Raw genomic sequence first — 19,950 nt, 5'->3', positions numbered from 1 at the left:
GCACACACACACACACACACACACACACACACATCTGTGCGGTCATCACGATCACGTTGACATGGATATGAACTATGATAGCTGTCCACCAAACCCCCACCCCCCCCAAAAAAAAAGTCTCATGCTGGGACTGAAACAAAGACTAGAGCGACCAGCTACAATATGTATCACCACCATCACATGGCGTTTTACGATACACAAACACTTGTAACAGAGAAGTCTACTGAAGGCATGTTGTGCCGTAATATGTAATTGAGCACAAACAGGATGCAGGATGCTGGTGTACAGTGTAGTTTCGAACTCGGGACCCTGGAACTGTATACCCCATCTGATATGCAAAGTTGGGCAAAGGAGGGTTCCTGGAGCGCTTCGACTTGCAGGTGTATTACACGTATGTCCCTTTGAGTTTGTTCATGACAGAAAATCACAGCACACGCAGATCAGACACAATAGCTAAGAGGGGCATATTACATGTACTTGTACAGCTATGCAAAGTTTTGTCGTGGTGACTTTATCATGCACAGGAAACATACCACATAAACTGAGTGCATAGCATGCGCCACGCCAAAGCCATACCACTTCTTGAGCGCTCAAAACATCGGTGACTGTTCACACATACATTGTAGTCTAGAGCGCTTCAGGAGTGCCCCACTCTAAATGCCACGTATAAATGGGGTGTTTAGTCCACTTAACTAGAAATCAGAGAAAAAGCAAGGAGCTCATTCATTGAAAAAAAAAAAAAACTATTACCTTGCCATGTACTGGGCACAGTGCACCCCCCCCCCCCCAACACACACACACCCACACACCCTATTCACACTGGCCAAGCAAGCAGAGTCGGTTGCCAAGAGTTGTGCTTGGCGGGCAAGGCGTTACTCCTGAACAGTCAGGAGGTCACTAATTATCATCATTGTTTGCTTTGTGGACAAATAATGTTGTTGGTGCTATCTTTTTTTCTTTTTTATTTTAACAGACTTTTTGTGTCTGTACACTACGCTACATGAGTGTATAAATATACTGGCGAAATCTCAAGAATATTCTTTGACTACCGGTAGACATCATTGAAGAAAGTACAAAGCAGAAAACTAATCCTTCATAAACTTGCAGATCATATTAAAGAACGAAATCAATTGTGGTCTATTTTTGTACATGCTGTAAGACATTTTACGACTTCGACAAAGAAAGAGAGCTCCACTACGAGTTCTCCACAGGAAGCCGGAATGGCGTACTTCCTGAGAAGTTCAGCTGTTGCAACATCCTCAACACTCACTTGATGTTGAACACTAAATCTTAACTGCTAATCAAACTCCTGGGTCATGTTCCTTTTAGACCCAACCTGTTTTTCATCATAAACTTCCCTGGAAATACTCCACTCAATTCCATTGACAATTTGAAGTTTGAAAAAAAAAGAAAAAAAAAAAGCTTAGTCACTTGCACAAAACAGTCTGGCGAGTCTTCATTACACTTAAAAGAGGGAACATCCTGGGTTTTTGAATTTATCACTCCTTCACAAGGATGGAATAAATTGTGACATCAGTATCATGTTATGCAAATTAGATATGGTGATGTCATCTTCTCACCCCACCCCCACCCCACCCCCACTGCTCATCAATACTACAAATTGAGGATGTTTCACAACAAATTTAAGTCAATCTTAGAAGTGACAATCTACTTGAAATTATGGTATGCTGTATGTGTCTTCAATGTTGTTCTACCTTCCTACGGTGTATATAAGCATAAGCTTTTTTTTTTTTTTTTTACTTTGTCATGCAAGCCAGAATAACTGACAAAGGATGTATTTTTTTAAAATCATTGATAACAATTTGAAGTGGACCCTCATACGCTGACAAAACTGAACATAGAAACAAGTGGCAAACCATAATTTTAAGTCGATCGTAAGTTTCAAGATCGACTAACAACTTTTGTGTGAAACACCCCGCTGTAATAGTTGTTATATCTCAATGTAAAGTTTTCACAGCTAAACCCTTAGAAAAAAAAAAAAGAAAAGGTGATGTACATTTTGTACATTATTTAAAGGACATGACTTCCTCTACTTTAATTCATCTGAAAACGGAGAAATTGAGCAAATATTTTATTTTGTCCATTACTGGAAGACTAGTGAAACTAGGATGTCATATTCTCGTCTTACTGTCCGTGTTTTAATACGACTGGTATCACTGAATACACATGAAAAACATATATATTTAAACTTACGTAAGGGCATCCAATGTACGCCTACAATGTTTTTGAAGCTGCCACTGCTCTTTTCACTATAGTTAACTCATTGCAAGTGTGTTTTTGTTGTTTTGGTTTTGTTTTATGTAGCTTTTCACAGCTAACTTGACACAGCATCAAGTTTTATTTTGATGATCTGACTGCATCTGCTGTGGGGCTGGTACCCAAGACTACAGGATGAGTTAAAGCAACAACATTAACACTATGATTGAATAGCACATTTCAAATTAACTGCTGCCTCTAATATTACACAATACATTGTCAGTATTAACTGTACAGCATTTATAAATGCAACTACTGTTAAATGCTTCCACTACCCCTTATGACAATGATAATTACACATACAGTGTAGGGGTAATAATATCAACAACAATAACATAAAGGAGAAGGAAAAAGCAAGTAGAAGAAGAAGAAGAAGAGAAAGGAAAAGAAGAAGAAAAAGAGTGGATGGATAAAGCTGGTTAAAGCCATGACTATAGTACTACTAGTATAATTAAAGTATGGTTTCAGAAGCCATGTATACTTATTGTGAAAACTTGGCAAATGTGAATATTCTGATGAACATTTTTAAGTGAACCACCTTTTTTTATTCTGACAAAGGGCAAAAAACAAGGAAACAAAACAAAGCATCCACAGATCTAAATTCATCAGTCCACTCTTTATGATGTCATCTACAAGCTTTTTAAAATTCCCCTATTCAAACACACACACACATATATAAATGTGTACAAACAATGTAAATCCACTACCCCGCCTACACTGAAGAGGAAGGGTTTAAAATGGTCATGGAATTTAATAAAGAGTGGGCTCATTTCATTCACAGGGCACGTGACTCAGGATCAACTGACGATCCATGACACTGATCGAGGGCTGGCCTTTTTTTGGTCACATAGCGATATGGCTGACAGCCTGGTGGATCGAATCAATCCACCTGGTGCAATAACCTGACTCACGCCCTACCCTCGCCCCTGCCAAGTAGCAAGATGGGCGCAGTCAAACAAATGTAGCACATTGTTTCGAGGGACTTTGTCCGCCCCCACTCCCTGTCTATCTGCCATGCTGAAAGATGGCAAATAAATGACTCCACTGCACCACCCCCTCTTTCTTTTCTGTTTTTCTACACTCCACAGCTTCCCCACCCATATACCAAAGTCTCCCATTCACCTTCTGAGGAAGAGATAATCCCAGGACATGTTTTGGCTATTGAGAAAATCTGCTTTATGCAACAAAATATGGACAGGAGAAGTCCATCAGTGCAAACAACAAATTGAGGGTTGTTCCCTTTCTCTATCAGCGCTGCGCCATGCCTGACATTTTAGCCCCGAATTGAAGGTTTTACATAATTTCCACACGCCTGTAGAAACATTCAATTTTTGCTCTAAATTGCAGACATACACTGTAAATACAGTGTAGGTATAAATATGCATAAAAAAATGTGTGACATACATTGTAACATTGTGATATTAAAATGTGTGACATAACAACATTGTGATATTACAATCTTTCAGTTGGGTAGTAACGAGAATGTGGAATAGTAACCCCAAAATGATGCTGAAAGTATTACACTCTCAGAGCATAAAGTTCATATTTCACACTTTAATAGATCTCAACGTACTCCAAAACAACTCATTATCCCAGCAAATTGGGTCAGAGAGACAAGTTTCTTGGTAGAGCCTTTCAATATATTGCAAGTAAATTCCAAATGGTGGAAGATGAATTTTGAGCCCTTCTGAGAAGTATGTTTTAGCATTTAAAGCTAACACACACACACACACACACACACACACTAACAAAATGACACAACAGCAACAACAAAGTATCCAGAGAGCGCCAGGAACAGCAGGGGGTCCATGCACTTCTGCAGCACTTCATTGAACAACCCGGCTTTAGGAATAGGTGGGTCATACACAGTACATTGTCCTCGTAGTATAGGTACGATAAATGGACTCTACCAGAGTGCTTTCACATGCTAGGCACATTTGAATTGAGTGCAACCCCAAACTTTCTCAGAAAAAAAGAAACAAACTTTTTTTTCAGGGGGGGGGGGGGTGTCCACCATATTGCATTGCTAGGAAAACCAGTGTGAGATTCTTTTTGTTTTGTTTTACATTCTGGCTTGCATTCTTCCTTTCTTGCTAGATGTAGTAACATGCACATAGAGTATGTCCCCATTTTTTTGTGGTTGGGGTGTACAGAATCCCCAACAGGTACAGGACACAAACTTCTACAACTATCTGCTTGAAAAAGAAAAAAAAAAAGATTGTGCTACTATGAGCCCATATGTTGAAAGTCATATGGCCGAAAATCAGAGATTATACTGCGGAGAGGTGGTGATCAAGAGACCGGTACAGTTTGACATAGAGAAACAGATTCTAGAAGTGGGCATTACTGTGTTTTTCTTTTGGAGTCTATAGGATGCATTAAATTTATCCACTCACTTTCTGGTGCAGAATTAAGGTTTCCAAACAATTTTCAGGGAATTTTGGGCCAATGATATTAAAACACAAAGCTGTTTTTATAATGGGGTTAGAAATGGGTTTCTGAAATTAAAAAAAAACAACAACAAACAAACAAACAAAAAAGTATGATTCAAATGCGTTCAAGACAGAAACGCATTTCTGTACAGTTGATTAGAAAAACCTCGTTTTTGTTTTCTCTGCAAACATAAATGCTCCATCCGTATGATTTCTTCTTTAATAGGTACGAAACTGAATTGGGCAGGGCATAAGTGTGTGTGTGTGTGTGTGAGATAAAAACAACAACAACAACATAGGACTACAGCTGGAACAAGTCTCAATGTACTATATGTACAGCATTAAAAAGGGAAGGTTACATGTATATCTGGCACATCACTCTGAGAAAGAGGATGTGACATGGGGTACCTCTCTGGATGTCTGCGAGGGGAAGTGTTTGATCAAATCGTATTCCCATCCCTCCAACCTTATTCATGGAAAGAGGGAGGCAGTTTCCCCTCTTCCATCCCCCCCCCCCCCAATCCCCATGTTACACAAAGTGATTGACCTGTAAGCCATTGAATGAAAGCAAGAGTATCAGAAGGTGCTCTTTTGCACTTTCCAATGAAGAAAGCACTCATTCATTGTGCAGTCAAGTTAATGCTATAAAACAAGCAAACATGAATGCACTGATCATATTAGCATTTGCAGCATTATTGCATGACAAGCCCTTCAATGTTGTGTCATGCATTCTGCATTTCTGATGCACTGCAATGCACTGAGCAGGGAGAAACATACCCTAGCAAAAGGACAGAAAAAAAAAACACATAAAAAATTCTGTCAATTAGGCTACTTCAAGCTTCTGTTATCAAAGCAGGGGAGATTGAAGCTACTGCCCAGGTCAATCCAAGACAGTCGAACAGCAGAACACCAGGTACTGTAAAACGAGGAATATTCGTGTGCATTTTAATTTCGCAAATTTCGCAAGAGCCAAGATTTGTAAAATTAAAATGCACATGAAAGTTCTTGTCTACACTATATGCACTGAATGTTCCAAGCAACTCGCGAAAATTTCATGCCGCACAAATATCGTGTTTTACAGTATGCATCTTAATACTGTCAAAATATGTGTGTGTGTGTGTGTGTGTGTGTGTGTATGCATATACATTTGTAAAAATATAGATAATATAGATGTGTATATTATGTATGAAACAGAAAGTAGGGAATGGAAATCTAAAGATATAAAAAATTGATGCAGACAATGCTGTGTTCTATCTCATGAGCAGAGACAATTGTTGCACAGGATAGAATTTGAGCACAAGTGTCAAGCAACACCAATACAATAACTCAAAATATACAGCCCTAAAATACTATAGATACAAAATAAAATATCAAATTAAATGGTATAAAATTTGCAATGATTTATAACACAAATATTTCTTCAGCATACAAACTGTATGTTACATGTGAATAAAAAAAAAACAAGGAAATGTATCAAATATCATATCATTAAAGTGTGCAGTTCTGGTAACATTAGAACTTGTTTGTTTTGTTTTTGAGAGGCTAAACTTAGAAGAGACATGAAACTATACCTTTGTTGACCACAGAGGCTGTAGATAATACAATCCTTTAATAGTCCAAGAGTCGAAATCCACTGACAAGTTTGATACAAACAAATTTGTTCGTTTTTTTTTTTCCTCTCTCTCTCTGATTTCCTGATAATGAATTGTTAATAAGTTTGTACCACCACTGGCAAAGGAAATGGTCTGGAGCGAGAAATCCGACAACAGATCTTCATAAACACTGTACTGTGGAATGAACACAAGGCAGACATAATCAAGGCTTTAAATCGCTGCGCACCCATCCATCCGTACACTCCCCCCCTCCCCACACACACACACATTCAGACTTTTTTTCTTTTTCAGGACACATTACAATGGATCTATTTTTGGCACAACAACAATGGCCCAGCCACAACAGTCATCGGCAGCATGTGCCTGACTAAGCGGATCCCATTGGCAGAAGCTGGTACCGGGGATTTGTGGAACAAACTGTTAATAGATTGAACTACAATAAAAAATAGATCTGCAAAATCACAATTACGTTTGCACCATCTTTATGACTGCCAAATCTTCACTGTTTGATTTCATGACCATTTTTCACACTTCAATGACAATCCGGCAATATTGCACCACCGACACACGGTGTATTTTTGGCTGTAATGTCCTAATTTTGGCTTTTTTAGCATTACAAGGCTTCCACTCGTGGTGTCACAATAACACTCACTCATTCAGCAAGTACCCAGTCAAGGCACTAAGGATTGACTTTTGTGTTGAGAGAACTTGGTGGAAAAGTTTTACAGACTGAGCAGGGTGAGGTGGAAAAGGGGACTGTTGTTTTCTTGTTTTGTTTTGTTTTTTGACCTTCCTAATACTGCTTCTTGATCAGAAAGAGCAGACGTGGAAAAAAACAGAAAGCAACAAAAAGAGAGATTTTTGTCTTAGGCCCTGTCATTTGACTGCAGTCATCCTGGGCTCTTTGCTTGTACGCAATGAAAGACTGTCCTCCAGCATGAACACAGACATGTTCCATTATCAAATCACAGGGTATCAGACAGTGTCAGGCACCCTTCATGTGCAGGGCAGTACACACTGACGTCTTGGGCGACTTGAGCAACAACCCATCCTTTGAATGGAAACCACATAGACCTTTAGTATGGAAACCATAATCTATGTGTAGGCTTATCTCCTAGTGCTCTATTGTGGATAAGTCATTCTGCTTACACTTCAAAATGGGTGGGGACGTAGCATTTATTTGGGGGTTCTTTATATAGAAAGGTGGAAGGCCTCTTAAATCATCACCATGGCCTCCTACAAACAACTGTAGAACTACAGTTTACCTCTGGGAGCAGTGATTTACAAAATGCTAGAGATATCACATTTGATGGATAACATGTGTGTACATGTTGTATCACAAAGCATCCTAACATGTACAAAAAATTGCAATAAAGCCTGAAATATATTAAAGGAGATATCACTACTTTTCTCAATAAACCATAACTGCAGACGGTTTAGTCTAGAAACATTGTTATTATGATAACTGTTCTTAAATTTTTACATTGGTTGTTTCTATCCCTAATTAACTGAAAGGGCTACCCTGTGAAAATAAACAGAAGAAATAAATGAATAAATAGATAAACAAGTTCTAACAGTTTAGAACTATTTTGAAGCACTAAAGCTGGGTTTCTGTTTCATCTGCAAATGGTAAATTATGCCTTTAATTGGTATTTTGGTAGGCATTACCATCATTCGGGATAGACTGCTCACTGTAGAATTCAGACCAAGGCTTGCTACGTGCAAGGGAAGGGCATGTCACAAGCAAAATGAATTCAATATGAAGTGAAACAGAAGTCGAGATAAGATATTAACAGGAAACAAATGAACTAAGTTGATAGAAACTCAAAGCACACACAAATGAATTATTTTTCAAATTGTATATTATTGAAAGATGACATGGGACTTTTTACTCTGTCAGGTACAGAGAAAGGCAATATACAGTGTATTGACTTTCAATGAAGGGACTTTTTTGTCATTGTTGCAATCTTGAATTTAGAATTTTACGTAACTCCAATAAAGGTCAAATGGATACACTGTCTTCAGTTTCATGCTGGATGTGAGTGATGGTGCTTTAACATTTGCTTGGAATTTTCCTTGGAATTGCTACATGCATTTGTATCAAATTTTGATGAAATGTGATGCATGTGAAATACATTGAAAGTCCTGGCTAATTTCGTTGTAAAAGAAAAACATATTTTGAATTGAATTTCCTTAAATGCAGACATAGTTTTTTGGGTGTTTTTTTTTTTTTTTTTTTTTTTTTTTTACATTGCAGAGTATCCAGATAACAGGTTAAACATCTGTATATTTGGTTTGCCATGGAAAGAAAAATTATGGGAGATTTGTAAGATTTGTAAGATTTGTAAGATTTGTAAGATTTTTTATTGACTCTATCGACCCCCTCTCAGGGTATGAGAGTACAAACATATTTACAATATATGAATACAAAAATATAAGTGATAATGTACATGTACATGTGAAAATAACAGATATGGGAAGACACCTCATTAAGACCGACTGAAGGTTACAGATTACATATCATACTATTTGTAATTTCGACCCCTTTAAAATTTGTATCTAAATCTAAATAGCATAACATATTTGTACATTATATTTTTTGTTGAAAATGAATAAATGAAATAAAATGAAATGAAATGAAATGAAGGTTGCACATCTTCACTCAAGGGTTACATGATAGCACATCCTGTACTCTTTCACTATGTATGAGAAAACTTATCAGGGTGCCAATCACACCAAAGACTCTATTTCACCAACTCATCACACACACACACATACACACATACACACACACACACACACACACACACACACACACACACATGCGCACACACACACACACACACACACACACATGCATACTGCACAATTTAAACAGCAACTACAGTGACACAATCCAGGCATAGTCAAGTCTTTAGAGCTGATTGGCTGTTGGGATTGTCAAAATCATTGTCAGTTACTATCTTTGGCATAGTTCAAACATAAGGGCTTTTTACACTAGTTTGTAAGATTTTGCTTAGCCCCGGACCAACGGTGGGGCTAAGGGGGGGCCTTAGCCCCACCGTTGGTACGGGACTATCCTTAGCCCACTTTCTGTTTACACTCGTTTTTGCCAAAGTGGGCTAGCCCCACCGATAGTACGGTACTATCTGGCCCTGCAAAATAGCAGGGGTTAGCACCGCAATTGCGGTGCCAAGCAAGTGAGTGTAAACAGAACGAAAAAATAATCCTGGGCTAAGCGACGGAGACGAAGTCCGACCCTCAATGACCAATCAGAAACAAGGTAATCAAGTGCTGCCGGTGCATGCGTGTACGTGTACAGTACACAGCGTAATTATGAATATTCATGTGGTTTGGAAAGTCCGGGGCTAAGAAATACGAGTGTAAAAAGGTCAGTTTTCTCCTTGGCCCCGGACAAGAGATAGTACGGGACTAATTGGCGAGTGTAAAAAGCTGAAAAAATTGGTACGGGACTAACGATAGTCCTGGGTCTGAGAAAGTCCGGGGTTAAGAAACACAAGTGTAAAAAGCCCTATAGTCTATTATGTATAAATGTAATAGGGTCACAGATGTGGGCACTTGCGTGGGTAGGGCATGAGTGGGCGGTTGTGGAGAGCTGCTTTTCTATCATCTATCAAAGAAAATGACAAAACTGCCAGGCACATTTCTAAATAATACATGTAGTATGATGAAACACCTATCCAAACACAGAGAAGACCATGAAAATCCCATTTAACACCTCAGAATGTACACAATTAGATGATACAGCTGGACAAGAATTTTTTTTGTGTCGGTCCCTGTGGATGGAGTTCGTAGCTCCGTGCTGCGAGTGAGTCAAACCTACCGCTGTAATTCTGTATCGAACAATTGTAAAGTTTGAATCATCGTGGGTCATGAGGACATTTCAATGGCTTCATACACCAACTTTCTGCATATGGTGTAATAAAAGTAGGCCTACATGTACCTTCCACACTGTCAAGTTTAAAGGTCCTGTTTACCTTTGGGAGCAGTGATTTAAAAAATGTTCCAGATATCACTTCTGGTGCATATGTGTAAGTCAGTTGTATCACAAAACATCTTATTGTACCATATAAATTTTTGCAATAAAAGCCTAAAATATAAAGGAGATATCACTATTTTTCTCATTAAACCATAACTGTAGACGGTTTAGTCTGGAAACATTTTTATTATAACTATTGTTCACATTTTGTATATTTAACAATACTTAAGGTCCTGTTTACCTTTGGGAACAGTGATTTCAACAATTTTCAAGATAATGTGTAGGTCTGTTGTACCACAAAACATCCTATCATATAAAATTTTCGCAATAAAGCCTAAAATATAAGGAGATATTCGTATTTTTCTCAAAAAAAAACATACCTGTAGATGGTTTAGTCTGGAAACATTCTTATTATAACTATTGTTCACATTTTGTATATTTAACAATACTTAACATTAACCCGTTGAGGACGGTTTAATTTTGCTACAACACGCATTTCCCATAGACCCTTGCCCGACTATACTCGGGACTCGTCCTCAACGGGTTAACATTTTTACATTGGTTGTTTCACATTTTAGAACTATTTTGAAGCACTAATGCTGGGTTTTTGTTTCATCTGCAAATGGTAAATTATGCCTTTAAGACACACTCTGCATCCTCAACAACCGGAACTTGGTAACCTTTTTCCCTGTGCCTGGAACCCCCTGGCACCGGCAATAAGATACCAGTGCCATTTATATGATATTGTGAAGATGAAATTGTGAAAGTGTGCTGATGTCTGAAAGATAATGCATAGGATGCTGTTTGTGATGACATTCCCAAGTCCTTTCTACTATACTTCTTACAGTACAAAGGAGAAAATGTGAACAACAATATTCATCAGATAAACCAAAACAATTTCAGCAGACTCTCAACCGTGATACCTTTGAATACTGGAAGACAAGAAAACTATCCCCCCCCCCTTAAAAAAATAATAATAATAACACACACAATAATACTGATATGAAACTTATTCAATCACAGAGAGATTATCATGAAGTCCACACTATGATCATTTCTGTATTTACATGTAGACAGTTTAATCATAATACACTTTAATTTGAACAAAAAAAAGAACAAAAAATAAAAAAATAAAAATCAGTATCATACAATTTGTATCAAACTGTTTTGAAAATTGCAGATTCATCAGAGTACACAAAGTACAATGTATGAGGATTCACTGATTTTATACTATTAGGTAAATCACACATCCTGGTACGGTACATGTCACAACGGGATTTTATTCAGAATTTTGCTCTTTGGCCTAGGCACAATCTGGGTGAGTATGGTGCAATTGCACTTTTACCACAATAGCAACTGTGAGTCAGCTCACAGCCCCCCCCCCCCTTCCAAATATAATAAAATACTAGTAGAACATCGCAAACCTCATGTCCGCGGATTTACAACAACAAAAAAACCAACAACAACAATAACTTGTCTTTGCGTGCAATTTCAAGTTGTTTATGCTTGATTCAACACAAGTCGTCTTGTATGGAGTTCAATAGATATTCAGTTCACCTTTTGTTGTTGACAAACACATTTGTACAAAGTACGTTGTGTCATGTACAGTTCCACATGAAGGGTTGAGGATGATGCAAAATGGACTGCCGATGTTGTGACCTCTTGAGGCTGATCAATCAGTCAAAATGTCGACACTATTTTACGACTGAGACCATTTTGTATGGTGAAGAGTGAATGGACAAGTGCAGCCACATATCCCTTCAGTTGGTCAACGTTACAGGCCTAGGTACATATGCGTACACGTGTTTTACAGTACAATGTATGAAACAATATGTATGGTGTATGATGATCAACACACACACCATTTCCCAACATCCTACTGAAGATGAGCCAGCGATCGAATCACTTCTAGTGTACTAGAACTCTTTCCTGGTCTTTCACTGATTATATCACTGTTGCTCACTGCTGACATTGAGAAACCTACGTGGACAGGAGGAATTTCAGGAACTTTCCCCTCATTCCAATTCAGGCTTCTGAAAATGTATTATTGATAGGCCTATCGATGTATGTGTGTAATATATGTACACCTATTTGTACACAATCCGTGTATTTTTATATAAATAGAGAGATATATATACCTATTTGTATATCCCTGTGGTGATATATACAACTTGTAGTGTACACACACACACACACACACACACGCATACAGTAGTATGAACCCACATCGTACATTGTACAGTGTATGTGCATGTGTGTGGTGGCAAGAAGATGTACAGTGTAAAATTGACTACTGATGATGCTGGCACTAAAGGAGACACAAAGAATACTGATGAGGAGTGCAGGGGATTTTCCCCTCATCTTAATTCAGGCTTCTGAACACTTAGCGCCGCCTACAGACCAAGCTCAGCAAGCCAGGGAGCATGTCGCTGGCATGCATTCACACACACACACACACAAACACGCACTGGACATGCACCATGCATTTGACATGACAACACATACTTGTATGCACACATAGATTGTAGAGCTACACTGTAGCTACATTGTACATGATATGGGCATTTCCACAGTAAAAGGGTACATTTCAGGGATATCAAGTTTTTTATTTTCTGTTTCCAATATACACTACCCCAATACAATATGATCTTTTAGAACAATTTAATGCGAGATAACTGTGCCCCAAAATTGCTTCAGGGTCGCACTTAACTTTTTTTTTAAACTAGCCAGGCGGACTACTTAGAATCAATTTTGACACTGAAGCAATATTTTGGCTAGCCAGATGGACTAGTAACTTCAGAATTTTTCGATTTTTATCTAGTTTGACATGTTTTTGGGTGGCCAATGGCCAGCGGACCATCACCAATTTCAAACCCTGTAAATAACGAAGCAGTTTTTTAGAAATTTTGCCAAAATAAAAAATCTGAAGGTAATGTACAATGTACAGTACTCCTAACACTGGACGGAAATCTACTGTATAGCTGTATGTACACTAATGAAGGTCAAATTATGAATGTTCATTGTTGTTTTTTAGCTGAATGGCCTAATGTTGATTAGGAAAGGTAATAGCCTAAAAATTCTGTTGAACACAGTGTTTTACAGCATTTCTACACTGGGGAATGTAGGTACATTGTACCAGGGACAGACAAAAATGCAACAGTTTTGTCTGTCCATATTACATATCGTATATGCTACCCCCCCCCCCCCCAATTTTTCATCTCGGCAAAAATTCTAATAAACTGCTTCTCGGAAGCACTTTGGGGGGCAAATTATCTCTTACTAAACTGTTCAAAAAGATCACATTGTACTGGGGGTTAATGCACACTGGAAAAAGAAAATAAAGGGACATCCCTGAAATGTACCCTTTAATAACCCGTTGAAAACGAGTCCTGAGTATACACTTGGGCAGGTATATGTGTCTACGGGATATGGTTGTTGTAGCAAAATCAGCCCGTCCTCAACAGGTTATTAAAGGACAAGTTCACCTTCATTAACATAAGGATTGAGAGAATGTAGCAATATTAGTAGAACACATCATTGAAAGTTTGAGGAAAATCGGACAATCTGTTCAAAAGTTATAAATTTTTTATGTTTACATGTACGTTGAATTTTCTTTACATTTTCTTTATACTGTTGTACTCATACTGTATGACATCACGAGCCTTAGTAGTCTCCTCATCCAGCGGTTCCAACACAAAAATTCTATAAATTCATAACTTTTGCATCGATTGTCCAATTTTCCTAAAACTTTCACTGATGTGTTCTACTAATATTGCTGCATTCTCTCAATCCTTATGTTCATGAAGGTGAACTTGTCCTTTAAATGTGGAAGTGCCCATGGCCATGTGTTGTATATCATTTTGCAGATCTACATGTATACAAGTCCAAAATAACATGTAGTGTAGAGAACCATTGGCCAGTTTTGGGCCTTTGGGCTTATTTAATTATTTACATCACACCAACATTTGCACTATGTACCTTATATGTATACATGAAAAATGTTATGTATACATGTATCTACACAGCCATGGGGGGGGGGGGATACAATGTATTTCATCTCATTGCCAGGCACTGTTTATCAATATCATACAGTATGCAACAATACATCACAAAATCCATAAAAGTTGCAAAGACTGTTGTTGTTTTTTTAACTTTTTGGTTGAGCCAGCTGATACTGTACATGTACTGTTCGTATGCATTTGGTTTTGGAATATATTCTGGAAATAAGTTTCTGACAGTTTTGTACACATTATAATGTTTTTAAATATTGTAAAGTACTTTTAATAGGTCTTCTTTTATGTTCTACCCCTGTGACAGTGTGAATGATAATCATACAGAATCAAAAGATTTTTAATTTTGATGTATTTATAAAGAGATACACATGTAGTTGTCAAGGACTCCCCCAATATCATAGGCTCATACAATTGGTGGCCAAGGAGTTAAAAATCCCTGTAGAATCACGATCCCAAACATGTTTGAGGCATTTTCTGGGCAGTAGATAAACCCAAAGCTCTATATTTTCAATTGTGTTTTAAATGCTGATTTGAAACACCCTAAAAAGGGACTACAGTTCTAAGACCATGATTGTCCTCCTGCGAGTTCTCACATTCATAAATGTCATTTGAAAAGCGTTTTGAAATTTGCTCTCTCGAGTTAGACAACCAATGTGTGGCCGAAAAACCGTGTTTAAATAAAATTTGCTATTTTTGATTGACTGCTGCAGCCAAGGTAAGGTGATCCATGTATTGTAAATACATGTGTAAATAGATCTATAGAACATATTTCATAGGCAAAAATGTTTTTTAAGGTCATAACTGTGCCTGGTCTCCTCAAAACTACAGGTAATGTACTTTGGGTTTATCATCTGCCCAAATCTTCCTGTAAGTTGTTTGGAAACCTTCTATGCCAGAACTGCTGTGAGTTGATCAACAAACTCTTCATCAAGAGCTACATGTAGATACAAGTAAAATTTGATTGAAAACACCTCCACAACCAAGCATAACCAATCATGTGATTTGAGATACATGTATAATGTTTGGGAGAAACAGGAGATGAGTTTGTTTTTATAAAGGTCTGGGAAAATATTAAACTAGCCAGCATGAAACATGATTTCAAACACATTGAAACAAAAAACCCTTTTGCCTAGGTATAATCTCAAGTGAAAGTGCTCAGTGTGTACTCTTACACATGAGAAACAGACTTAACTTTTTTTTTCCCCACACACTTTTACATTTCAAAGCATATCATGCATGCAACTGTGACAGACTGATATATCAACAAATCAAATCATCAAAAAAGCAAACATCAATGCATCCAAGGCCCACAGCTCAAGTTTAGACACTCGTGTAAACAGGACATACAATTGTACAAATCTACCATGTACTTGTCCATATATTCTTTGAGTATCTGAAATCCTGAATTGAAGAAAATACTGGACGTGAGTTCCCGTTCATTTTTTTCCCTTTTAAGCACCGATTCCTAACTTCCTTATTCTCATTTGAGAGGTCAGTTTTCCAGGACAAGTCAACATTGTACAAGTAAAGCAACTCAACTATTTGCGCAAAGAGCACTCATATTTTAACAGTCATATGAATGTATGAATGCCGAATCTACAATTGTAACATTGATATTTATGTCATACAATGCATGCATAGTGTTTTTTTCAGGGCTTTGTTTTTCAATCAAACATGGACAAATTGTTTGTGTCCTTGATGGACTGGGCAAGATCATACCCTACTGTGTATTACATGGAAAAGTATTCCAATGGCAAAATAGGATTACAAATATGTCATAAAATCATTTTCACTGCTACAGCCAGTAAAGGTGCACATTTCTGGCCACTCATGAAGGAAATTTAGGCAAACTGAAGACTTTCCAGTCACCTTATCATAAACATTGTGCATTTGAGAAGGCCAGATGCAACCAAAAACAAAATGCACGCTACGGATCAACTGCACTTTGGACCAGCTCAAGACCTCAGCAGAAAGATTTGATTTGTTGCACATGAATGCAGGCATACAGCACAGCAGCTCAACCTTTGTTACTGTATGGCATGTCATTCTGCAGCCAGTCACGCTCCAGAACTACGTACATTGTAGCTGCAAACCCAGTAACCACGGAAATAACAAAAATAGATTTTATCAAAGTACACGGGACTGCACAGTGCTGACAAAAGCACTTTTAATGCGCTTTTGTTATCTGTGCTGTACATTGTAGCATTGCACGCAGATGTACACTTCAGTGTATAGTACTTACAAAGTACTCGAAATGGCTTTGTTTAATAGTCACTGCAAACACGTGATATGACTGTTCAATTTGGCTAATACCTTGTAGTGCCTCTGACATCATTGCTCATTGTGACATCACTGGTTTTTGTGACATCATCAGTTTCTTCAGTTGATTGTGACATCATGAAAACTGGCGTGAAATGAGTTTGACTGGTTATGCAATGTCTTTTGATCGTGTTATTTAGCATCACAATCACAATTACATGAATGATTGGTTGCACATGTTTGATGTAATCAGAGACGACGTATCACAACTAGCAATACCCAGAGATGTTTCCGGTACAAAAGCTGCAGGCGACATCCATTTCGTTTGGACTCGGTCATTCAATTTTCTCTTTTCCTGATGTAATACTATTCCCCTCTAAAATCTACAATGAAAGAAATAGTTAATACAAACATTCAGGGCAAGTTCAGGTTTCCTTTATTATTGGTGAAACGAAAATGACAAGATTTGCAATGTCATACTGTACAATGTACGTATTACACTGAATATCATACTAAAAAACAAGAGAGCATTTCACATTTAATCTCTACCAGTGTTTCTCAAAAGACCAATTTTCACCGAGATGCAAAATGAAAAGTGAAAGGAGAGTTAAAATCCCTTCCACCGTGTCAATAATGTTGATAATGTCGACAAGTCAATAATGTCGATAAAAGTAAAAAGATAAAAGTAATGATAAAAGTAAAAAGATAAAAGTAATGATAAAAGTAAAAAGATAAAAGTAATGTCGACAAGTCAATAATGTCGATAAAAGTAAAAATGAACACACATACTATGTTTGTACACTTTGTACATAAAGGCCTCTATAAAATCTGATGATAATTGATGTACACAAGCACATCATGAAAAATATCTAAAACTTCATATTTTTCTTCTTTTTTTTTGACAACAGTTCAGGTTACATCATACCCATAGATACAATGAGATAATTTAGTAAAAATAAAAAAGTAGCAGTTTACCAACTGTTATCACTTACATGTACATAGTTGTACACTGTAATATGAATAGGGAGAGGAGAAGACTATTTAAATGAGTACTTTTAAGTAAAATACATGTAAAATACATTCAGATGACATCTTCCCTTGTTTTCTCATCTTTGCTTCTCTTATGCCCCATCCACTACATGCAGTCTTACCCTCTAGAGATGTCTTTCCGCGGTCTGCTCTTTTGAGCCTACAATTGTACACTGACTTCACTTAACTTCACTTTAAAAGGATGGTATAGTATCGGTTGAGGTGAGTTTTCAGCTTTTAACGTTTTGAGAGATATTTAGAAATTACTATAAATGAAATGTTTGGGTTTTTTTAAGAGCCAAATACAATTCTATGGGGAATTGAAAATTCATTTGAAGAACATCAGTTTTGAAATGGCTGAGATATCCAAAAACAAGGTAAAACAAAGCAATCCCAATAAAAGCAGCATGTCGCACTTTATTAGAATCGCTACGTTGGATATCTCAGCCATTTCAATACCAATTTTCATCAAATAAACTTTTGAATTCCTCTAAGAATTACATGTTCTTTTATACTTTATAATCTTCTCATTATATATCTCTCAAACACACACACACGCATGCACACACACACACAAAATTAGAAACCTGCAGCCCCATCTACATTGTAAACCCAAACTACCCTTTAAAGCACTGCTAAGCTCTAGATGATCTCGAATGCACATTCACAGGCTCTCTGTAACATCTACTTCATTTTGAATGGCTCTTCTGTTTTTACATTTCATTTGTTCATTTTGATTTCTTTCTGCTTTTTCATTTCTGCATTACATCTCTGGTCTTTTGATTTTTATACACGGTGTCATTTCTGAAGCATTCTTAAATGCCCTACACTGATGATTACATTGTACATCATTTTGCCTTTGCTGATTGTTTGAAATTCATGTATAGTATACCGTGTATATGTATGTAATAATCTATTGTACTCAAGCCATGCCTGCACGTGTTAAAATTCATTTGACGAGGCCATATCGTCGCTGGGGTGACAAGACCTTGTATCTGAAATTTTGGTGAAAATGACTTTTTTTTTATTAATCGTCAAATAATCGGTTAAGGGATGTCCTGTCCAAATCCTAACTGTCATACCCGAAAAATGAAGCCACCACGGCTTGTCAACGGAAAGGCTATCCCATTCGCTATACTTTGGCCGCCATGTTTTTTGGCTCTCCTGAACATTTGACATTTTGTAGATACGAGGTCTTGTCGCCCCAGCGACGACGTGTTGCATGTTGGATTTTGGGGTTGTCGTGCAGTTTCACACTTCTCCTCTCTGTAAGTATTCTTTGTTGTAGCATTAAAAGTATGGTACAGTGTACAAGAATGGCCAGAAGTATGACACTGCATTTATCATTGTCGTTTGGGCTTCAATGCCTGTTTAACAGTACACACACAAGTCTTTGTCCATTTCATCTCTTAAAGGGAAAACATAGTTCTCAGATGCCTGCAGAAACTGTTGATTTTTCTTCTAAAATGTATTCAGTGTACAATGTATGTACGTGTAGTATGCATCGACAAGAAATGTATGTGAAATATAAAATGCTGTGATATCACATAATTGGGTAACAAAAAAAATGCAAAATATTAACCAAAAAGGTATGCTGGGAGTATAGATATATTTCAAAGCATGCCCGTCACATCAATGATCAATCAATCACGTCAATCCATCACATCAAACATATTGGGCCATAGAACTATCCATCGCGTGAGAGTGAATCGCATTCACATCTTGTTTTCTAGCATGTGATTCAATAATATTCCCAATATGCAATAATACTAGACATGTGGTAGAAACTCTAAGGCACGTTTCAATCATTCATACGTATCCAGTATTTGAAACATTAGTATGGTACGTCTACCCACATCTACTGAATAAGGAGAGCACTTCAGGAATAAAAGTTGGGTAGGCCTACACCGAAGTATACAATTGTATGACATATTTATCTCCGAGTACTCAAAAATATTACAAGATCCTGGCAAATAGCATCAGCCACACACAAGTTTCTTACCAAAGCCTTGCGATATTGTAAGATGTAAGCTCCAAAGAGTAAAAGATGAATTGAAGCCGTTCTACAAAGTAAAAAGTTTGTTAATGTTTTAGGCCCTATAAAAATTATTATTAAAATCTTTTCCTATTTGAAAGGAAGAAAACTGCAAAGAGAAGAAAGTCATCAGATACTGGGATGATGTTCAGGGTATCTCTTAAGACCATAACTTCATGATTTGACATGACAAATGTATTTGTCGAGCAATTTACTTGTCCTATTTCCTCCGTTGTACTGTACGCACACTGTGGCAGAGCTCCAGAGGGAACCCAAAGTAAAGGCTAAGCGT

General features: G+C 37.4%; 1 protein-coding gene across 1 annotated transcript in view; it reads right to left on the bottom strand.

Moving 5' to 3' along the window:
* The window catches only part of LOC140242978 (uncharacterized), a 37,134-nt gene that overhangs the window by 16,778 nt on the left and 406 nt on the right, over nt 1-19,950 (bottom strand). The gene's annotated exons all lie outside the window — the stretch shown is intronic.

This window comes from Diadema setosum, chromosome 19 (assembly GCF_964275005.1).
Source record: "Diadema setosum chromosome 19, eeDiaSeto1, whole genome shotgun sequence".
In the NCBI taxonomy this organism is placed as follows: Eukaryota; Metazoa; Echinodermata; class Echinoidea; order Diadematoida; family Diadematidae; genus Diadema; species Diadema setosum.
Note: the sequence above shows the minus strand (reverse complement) of the source record. Positions and strands in the feature narration are given on the sequence as shown.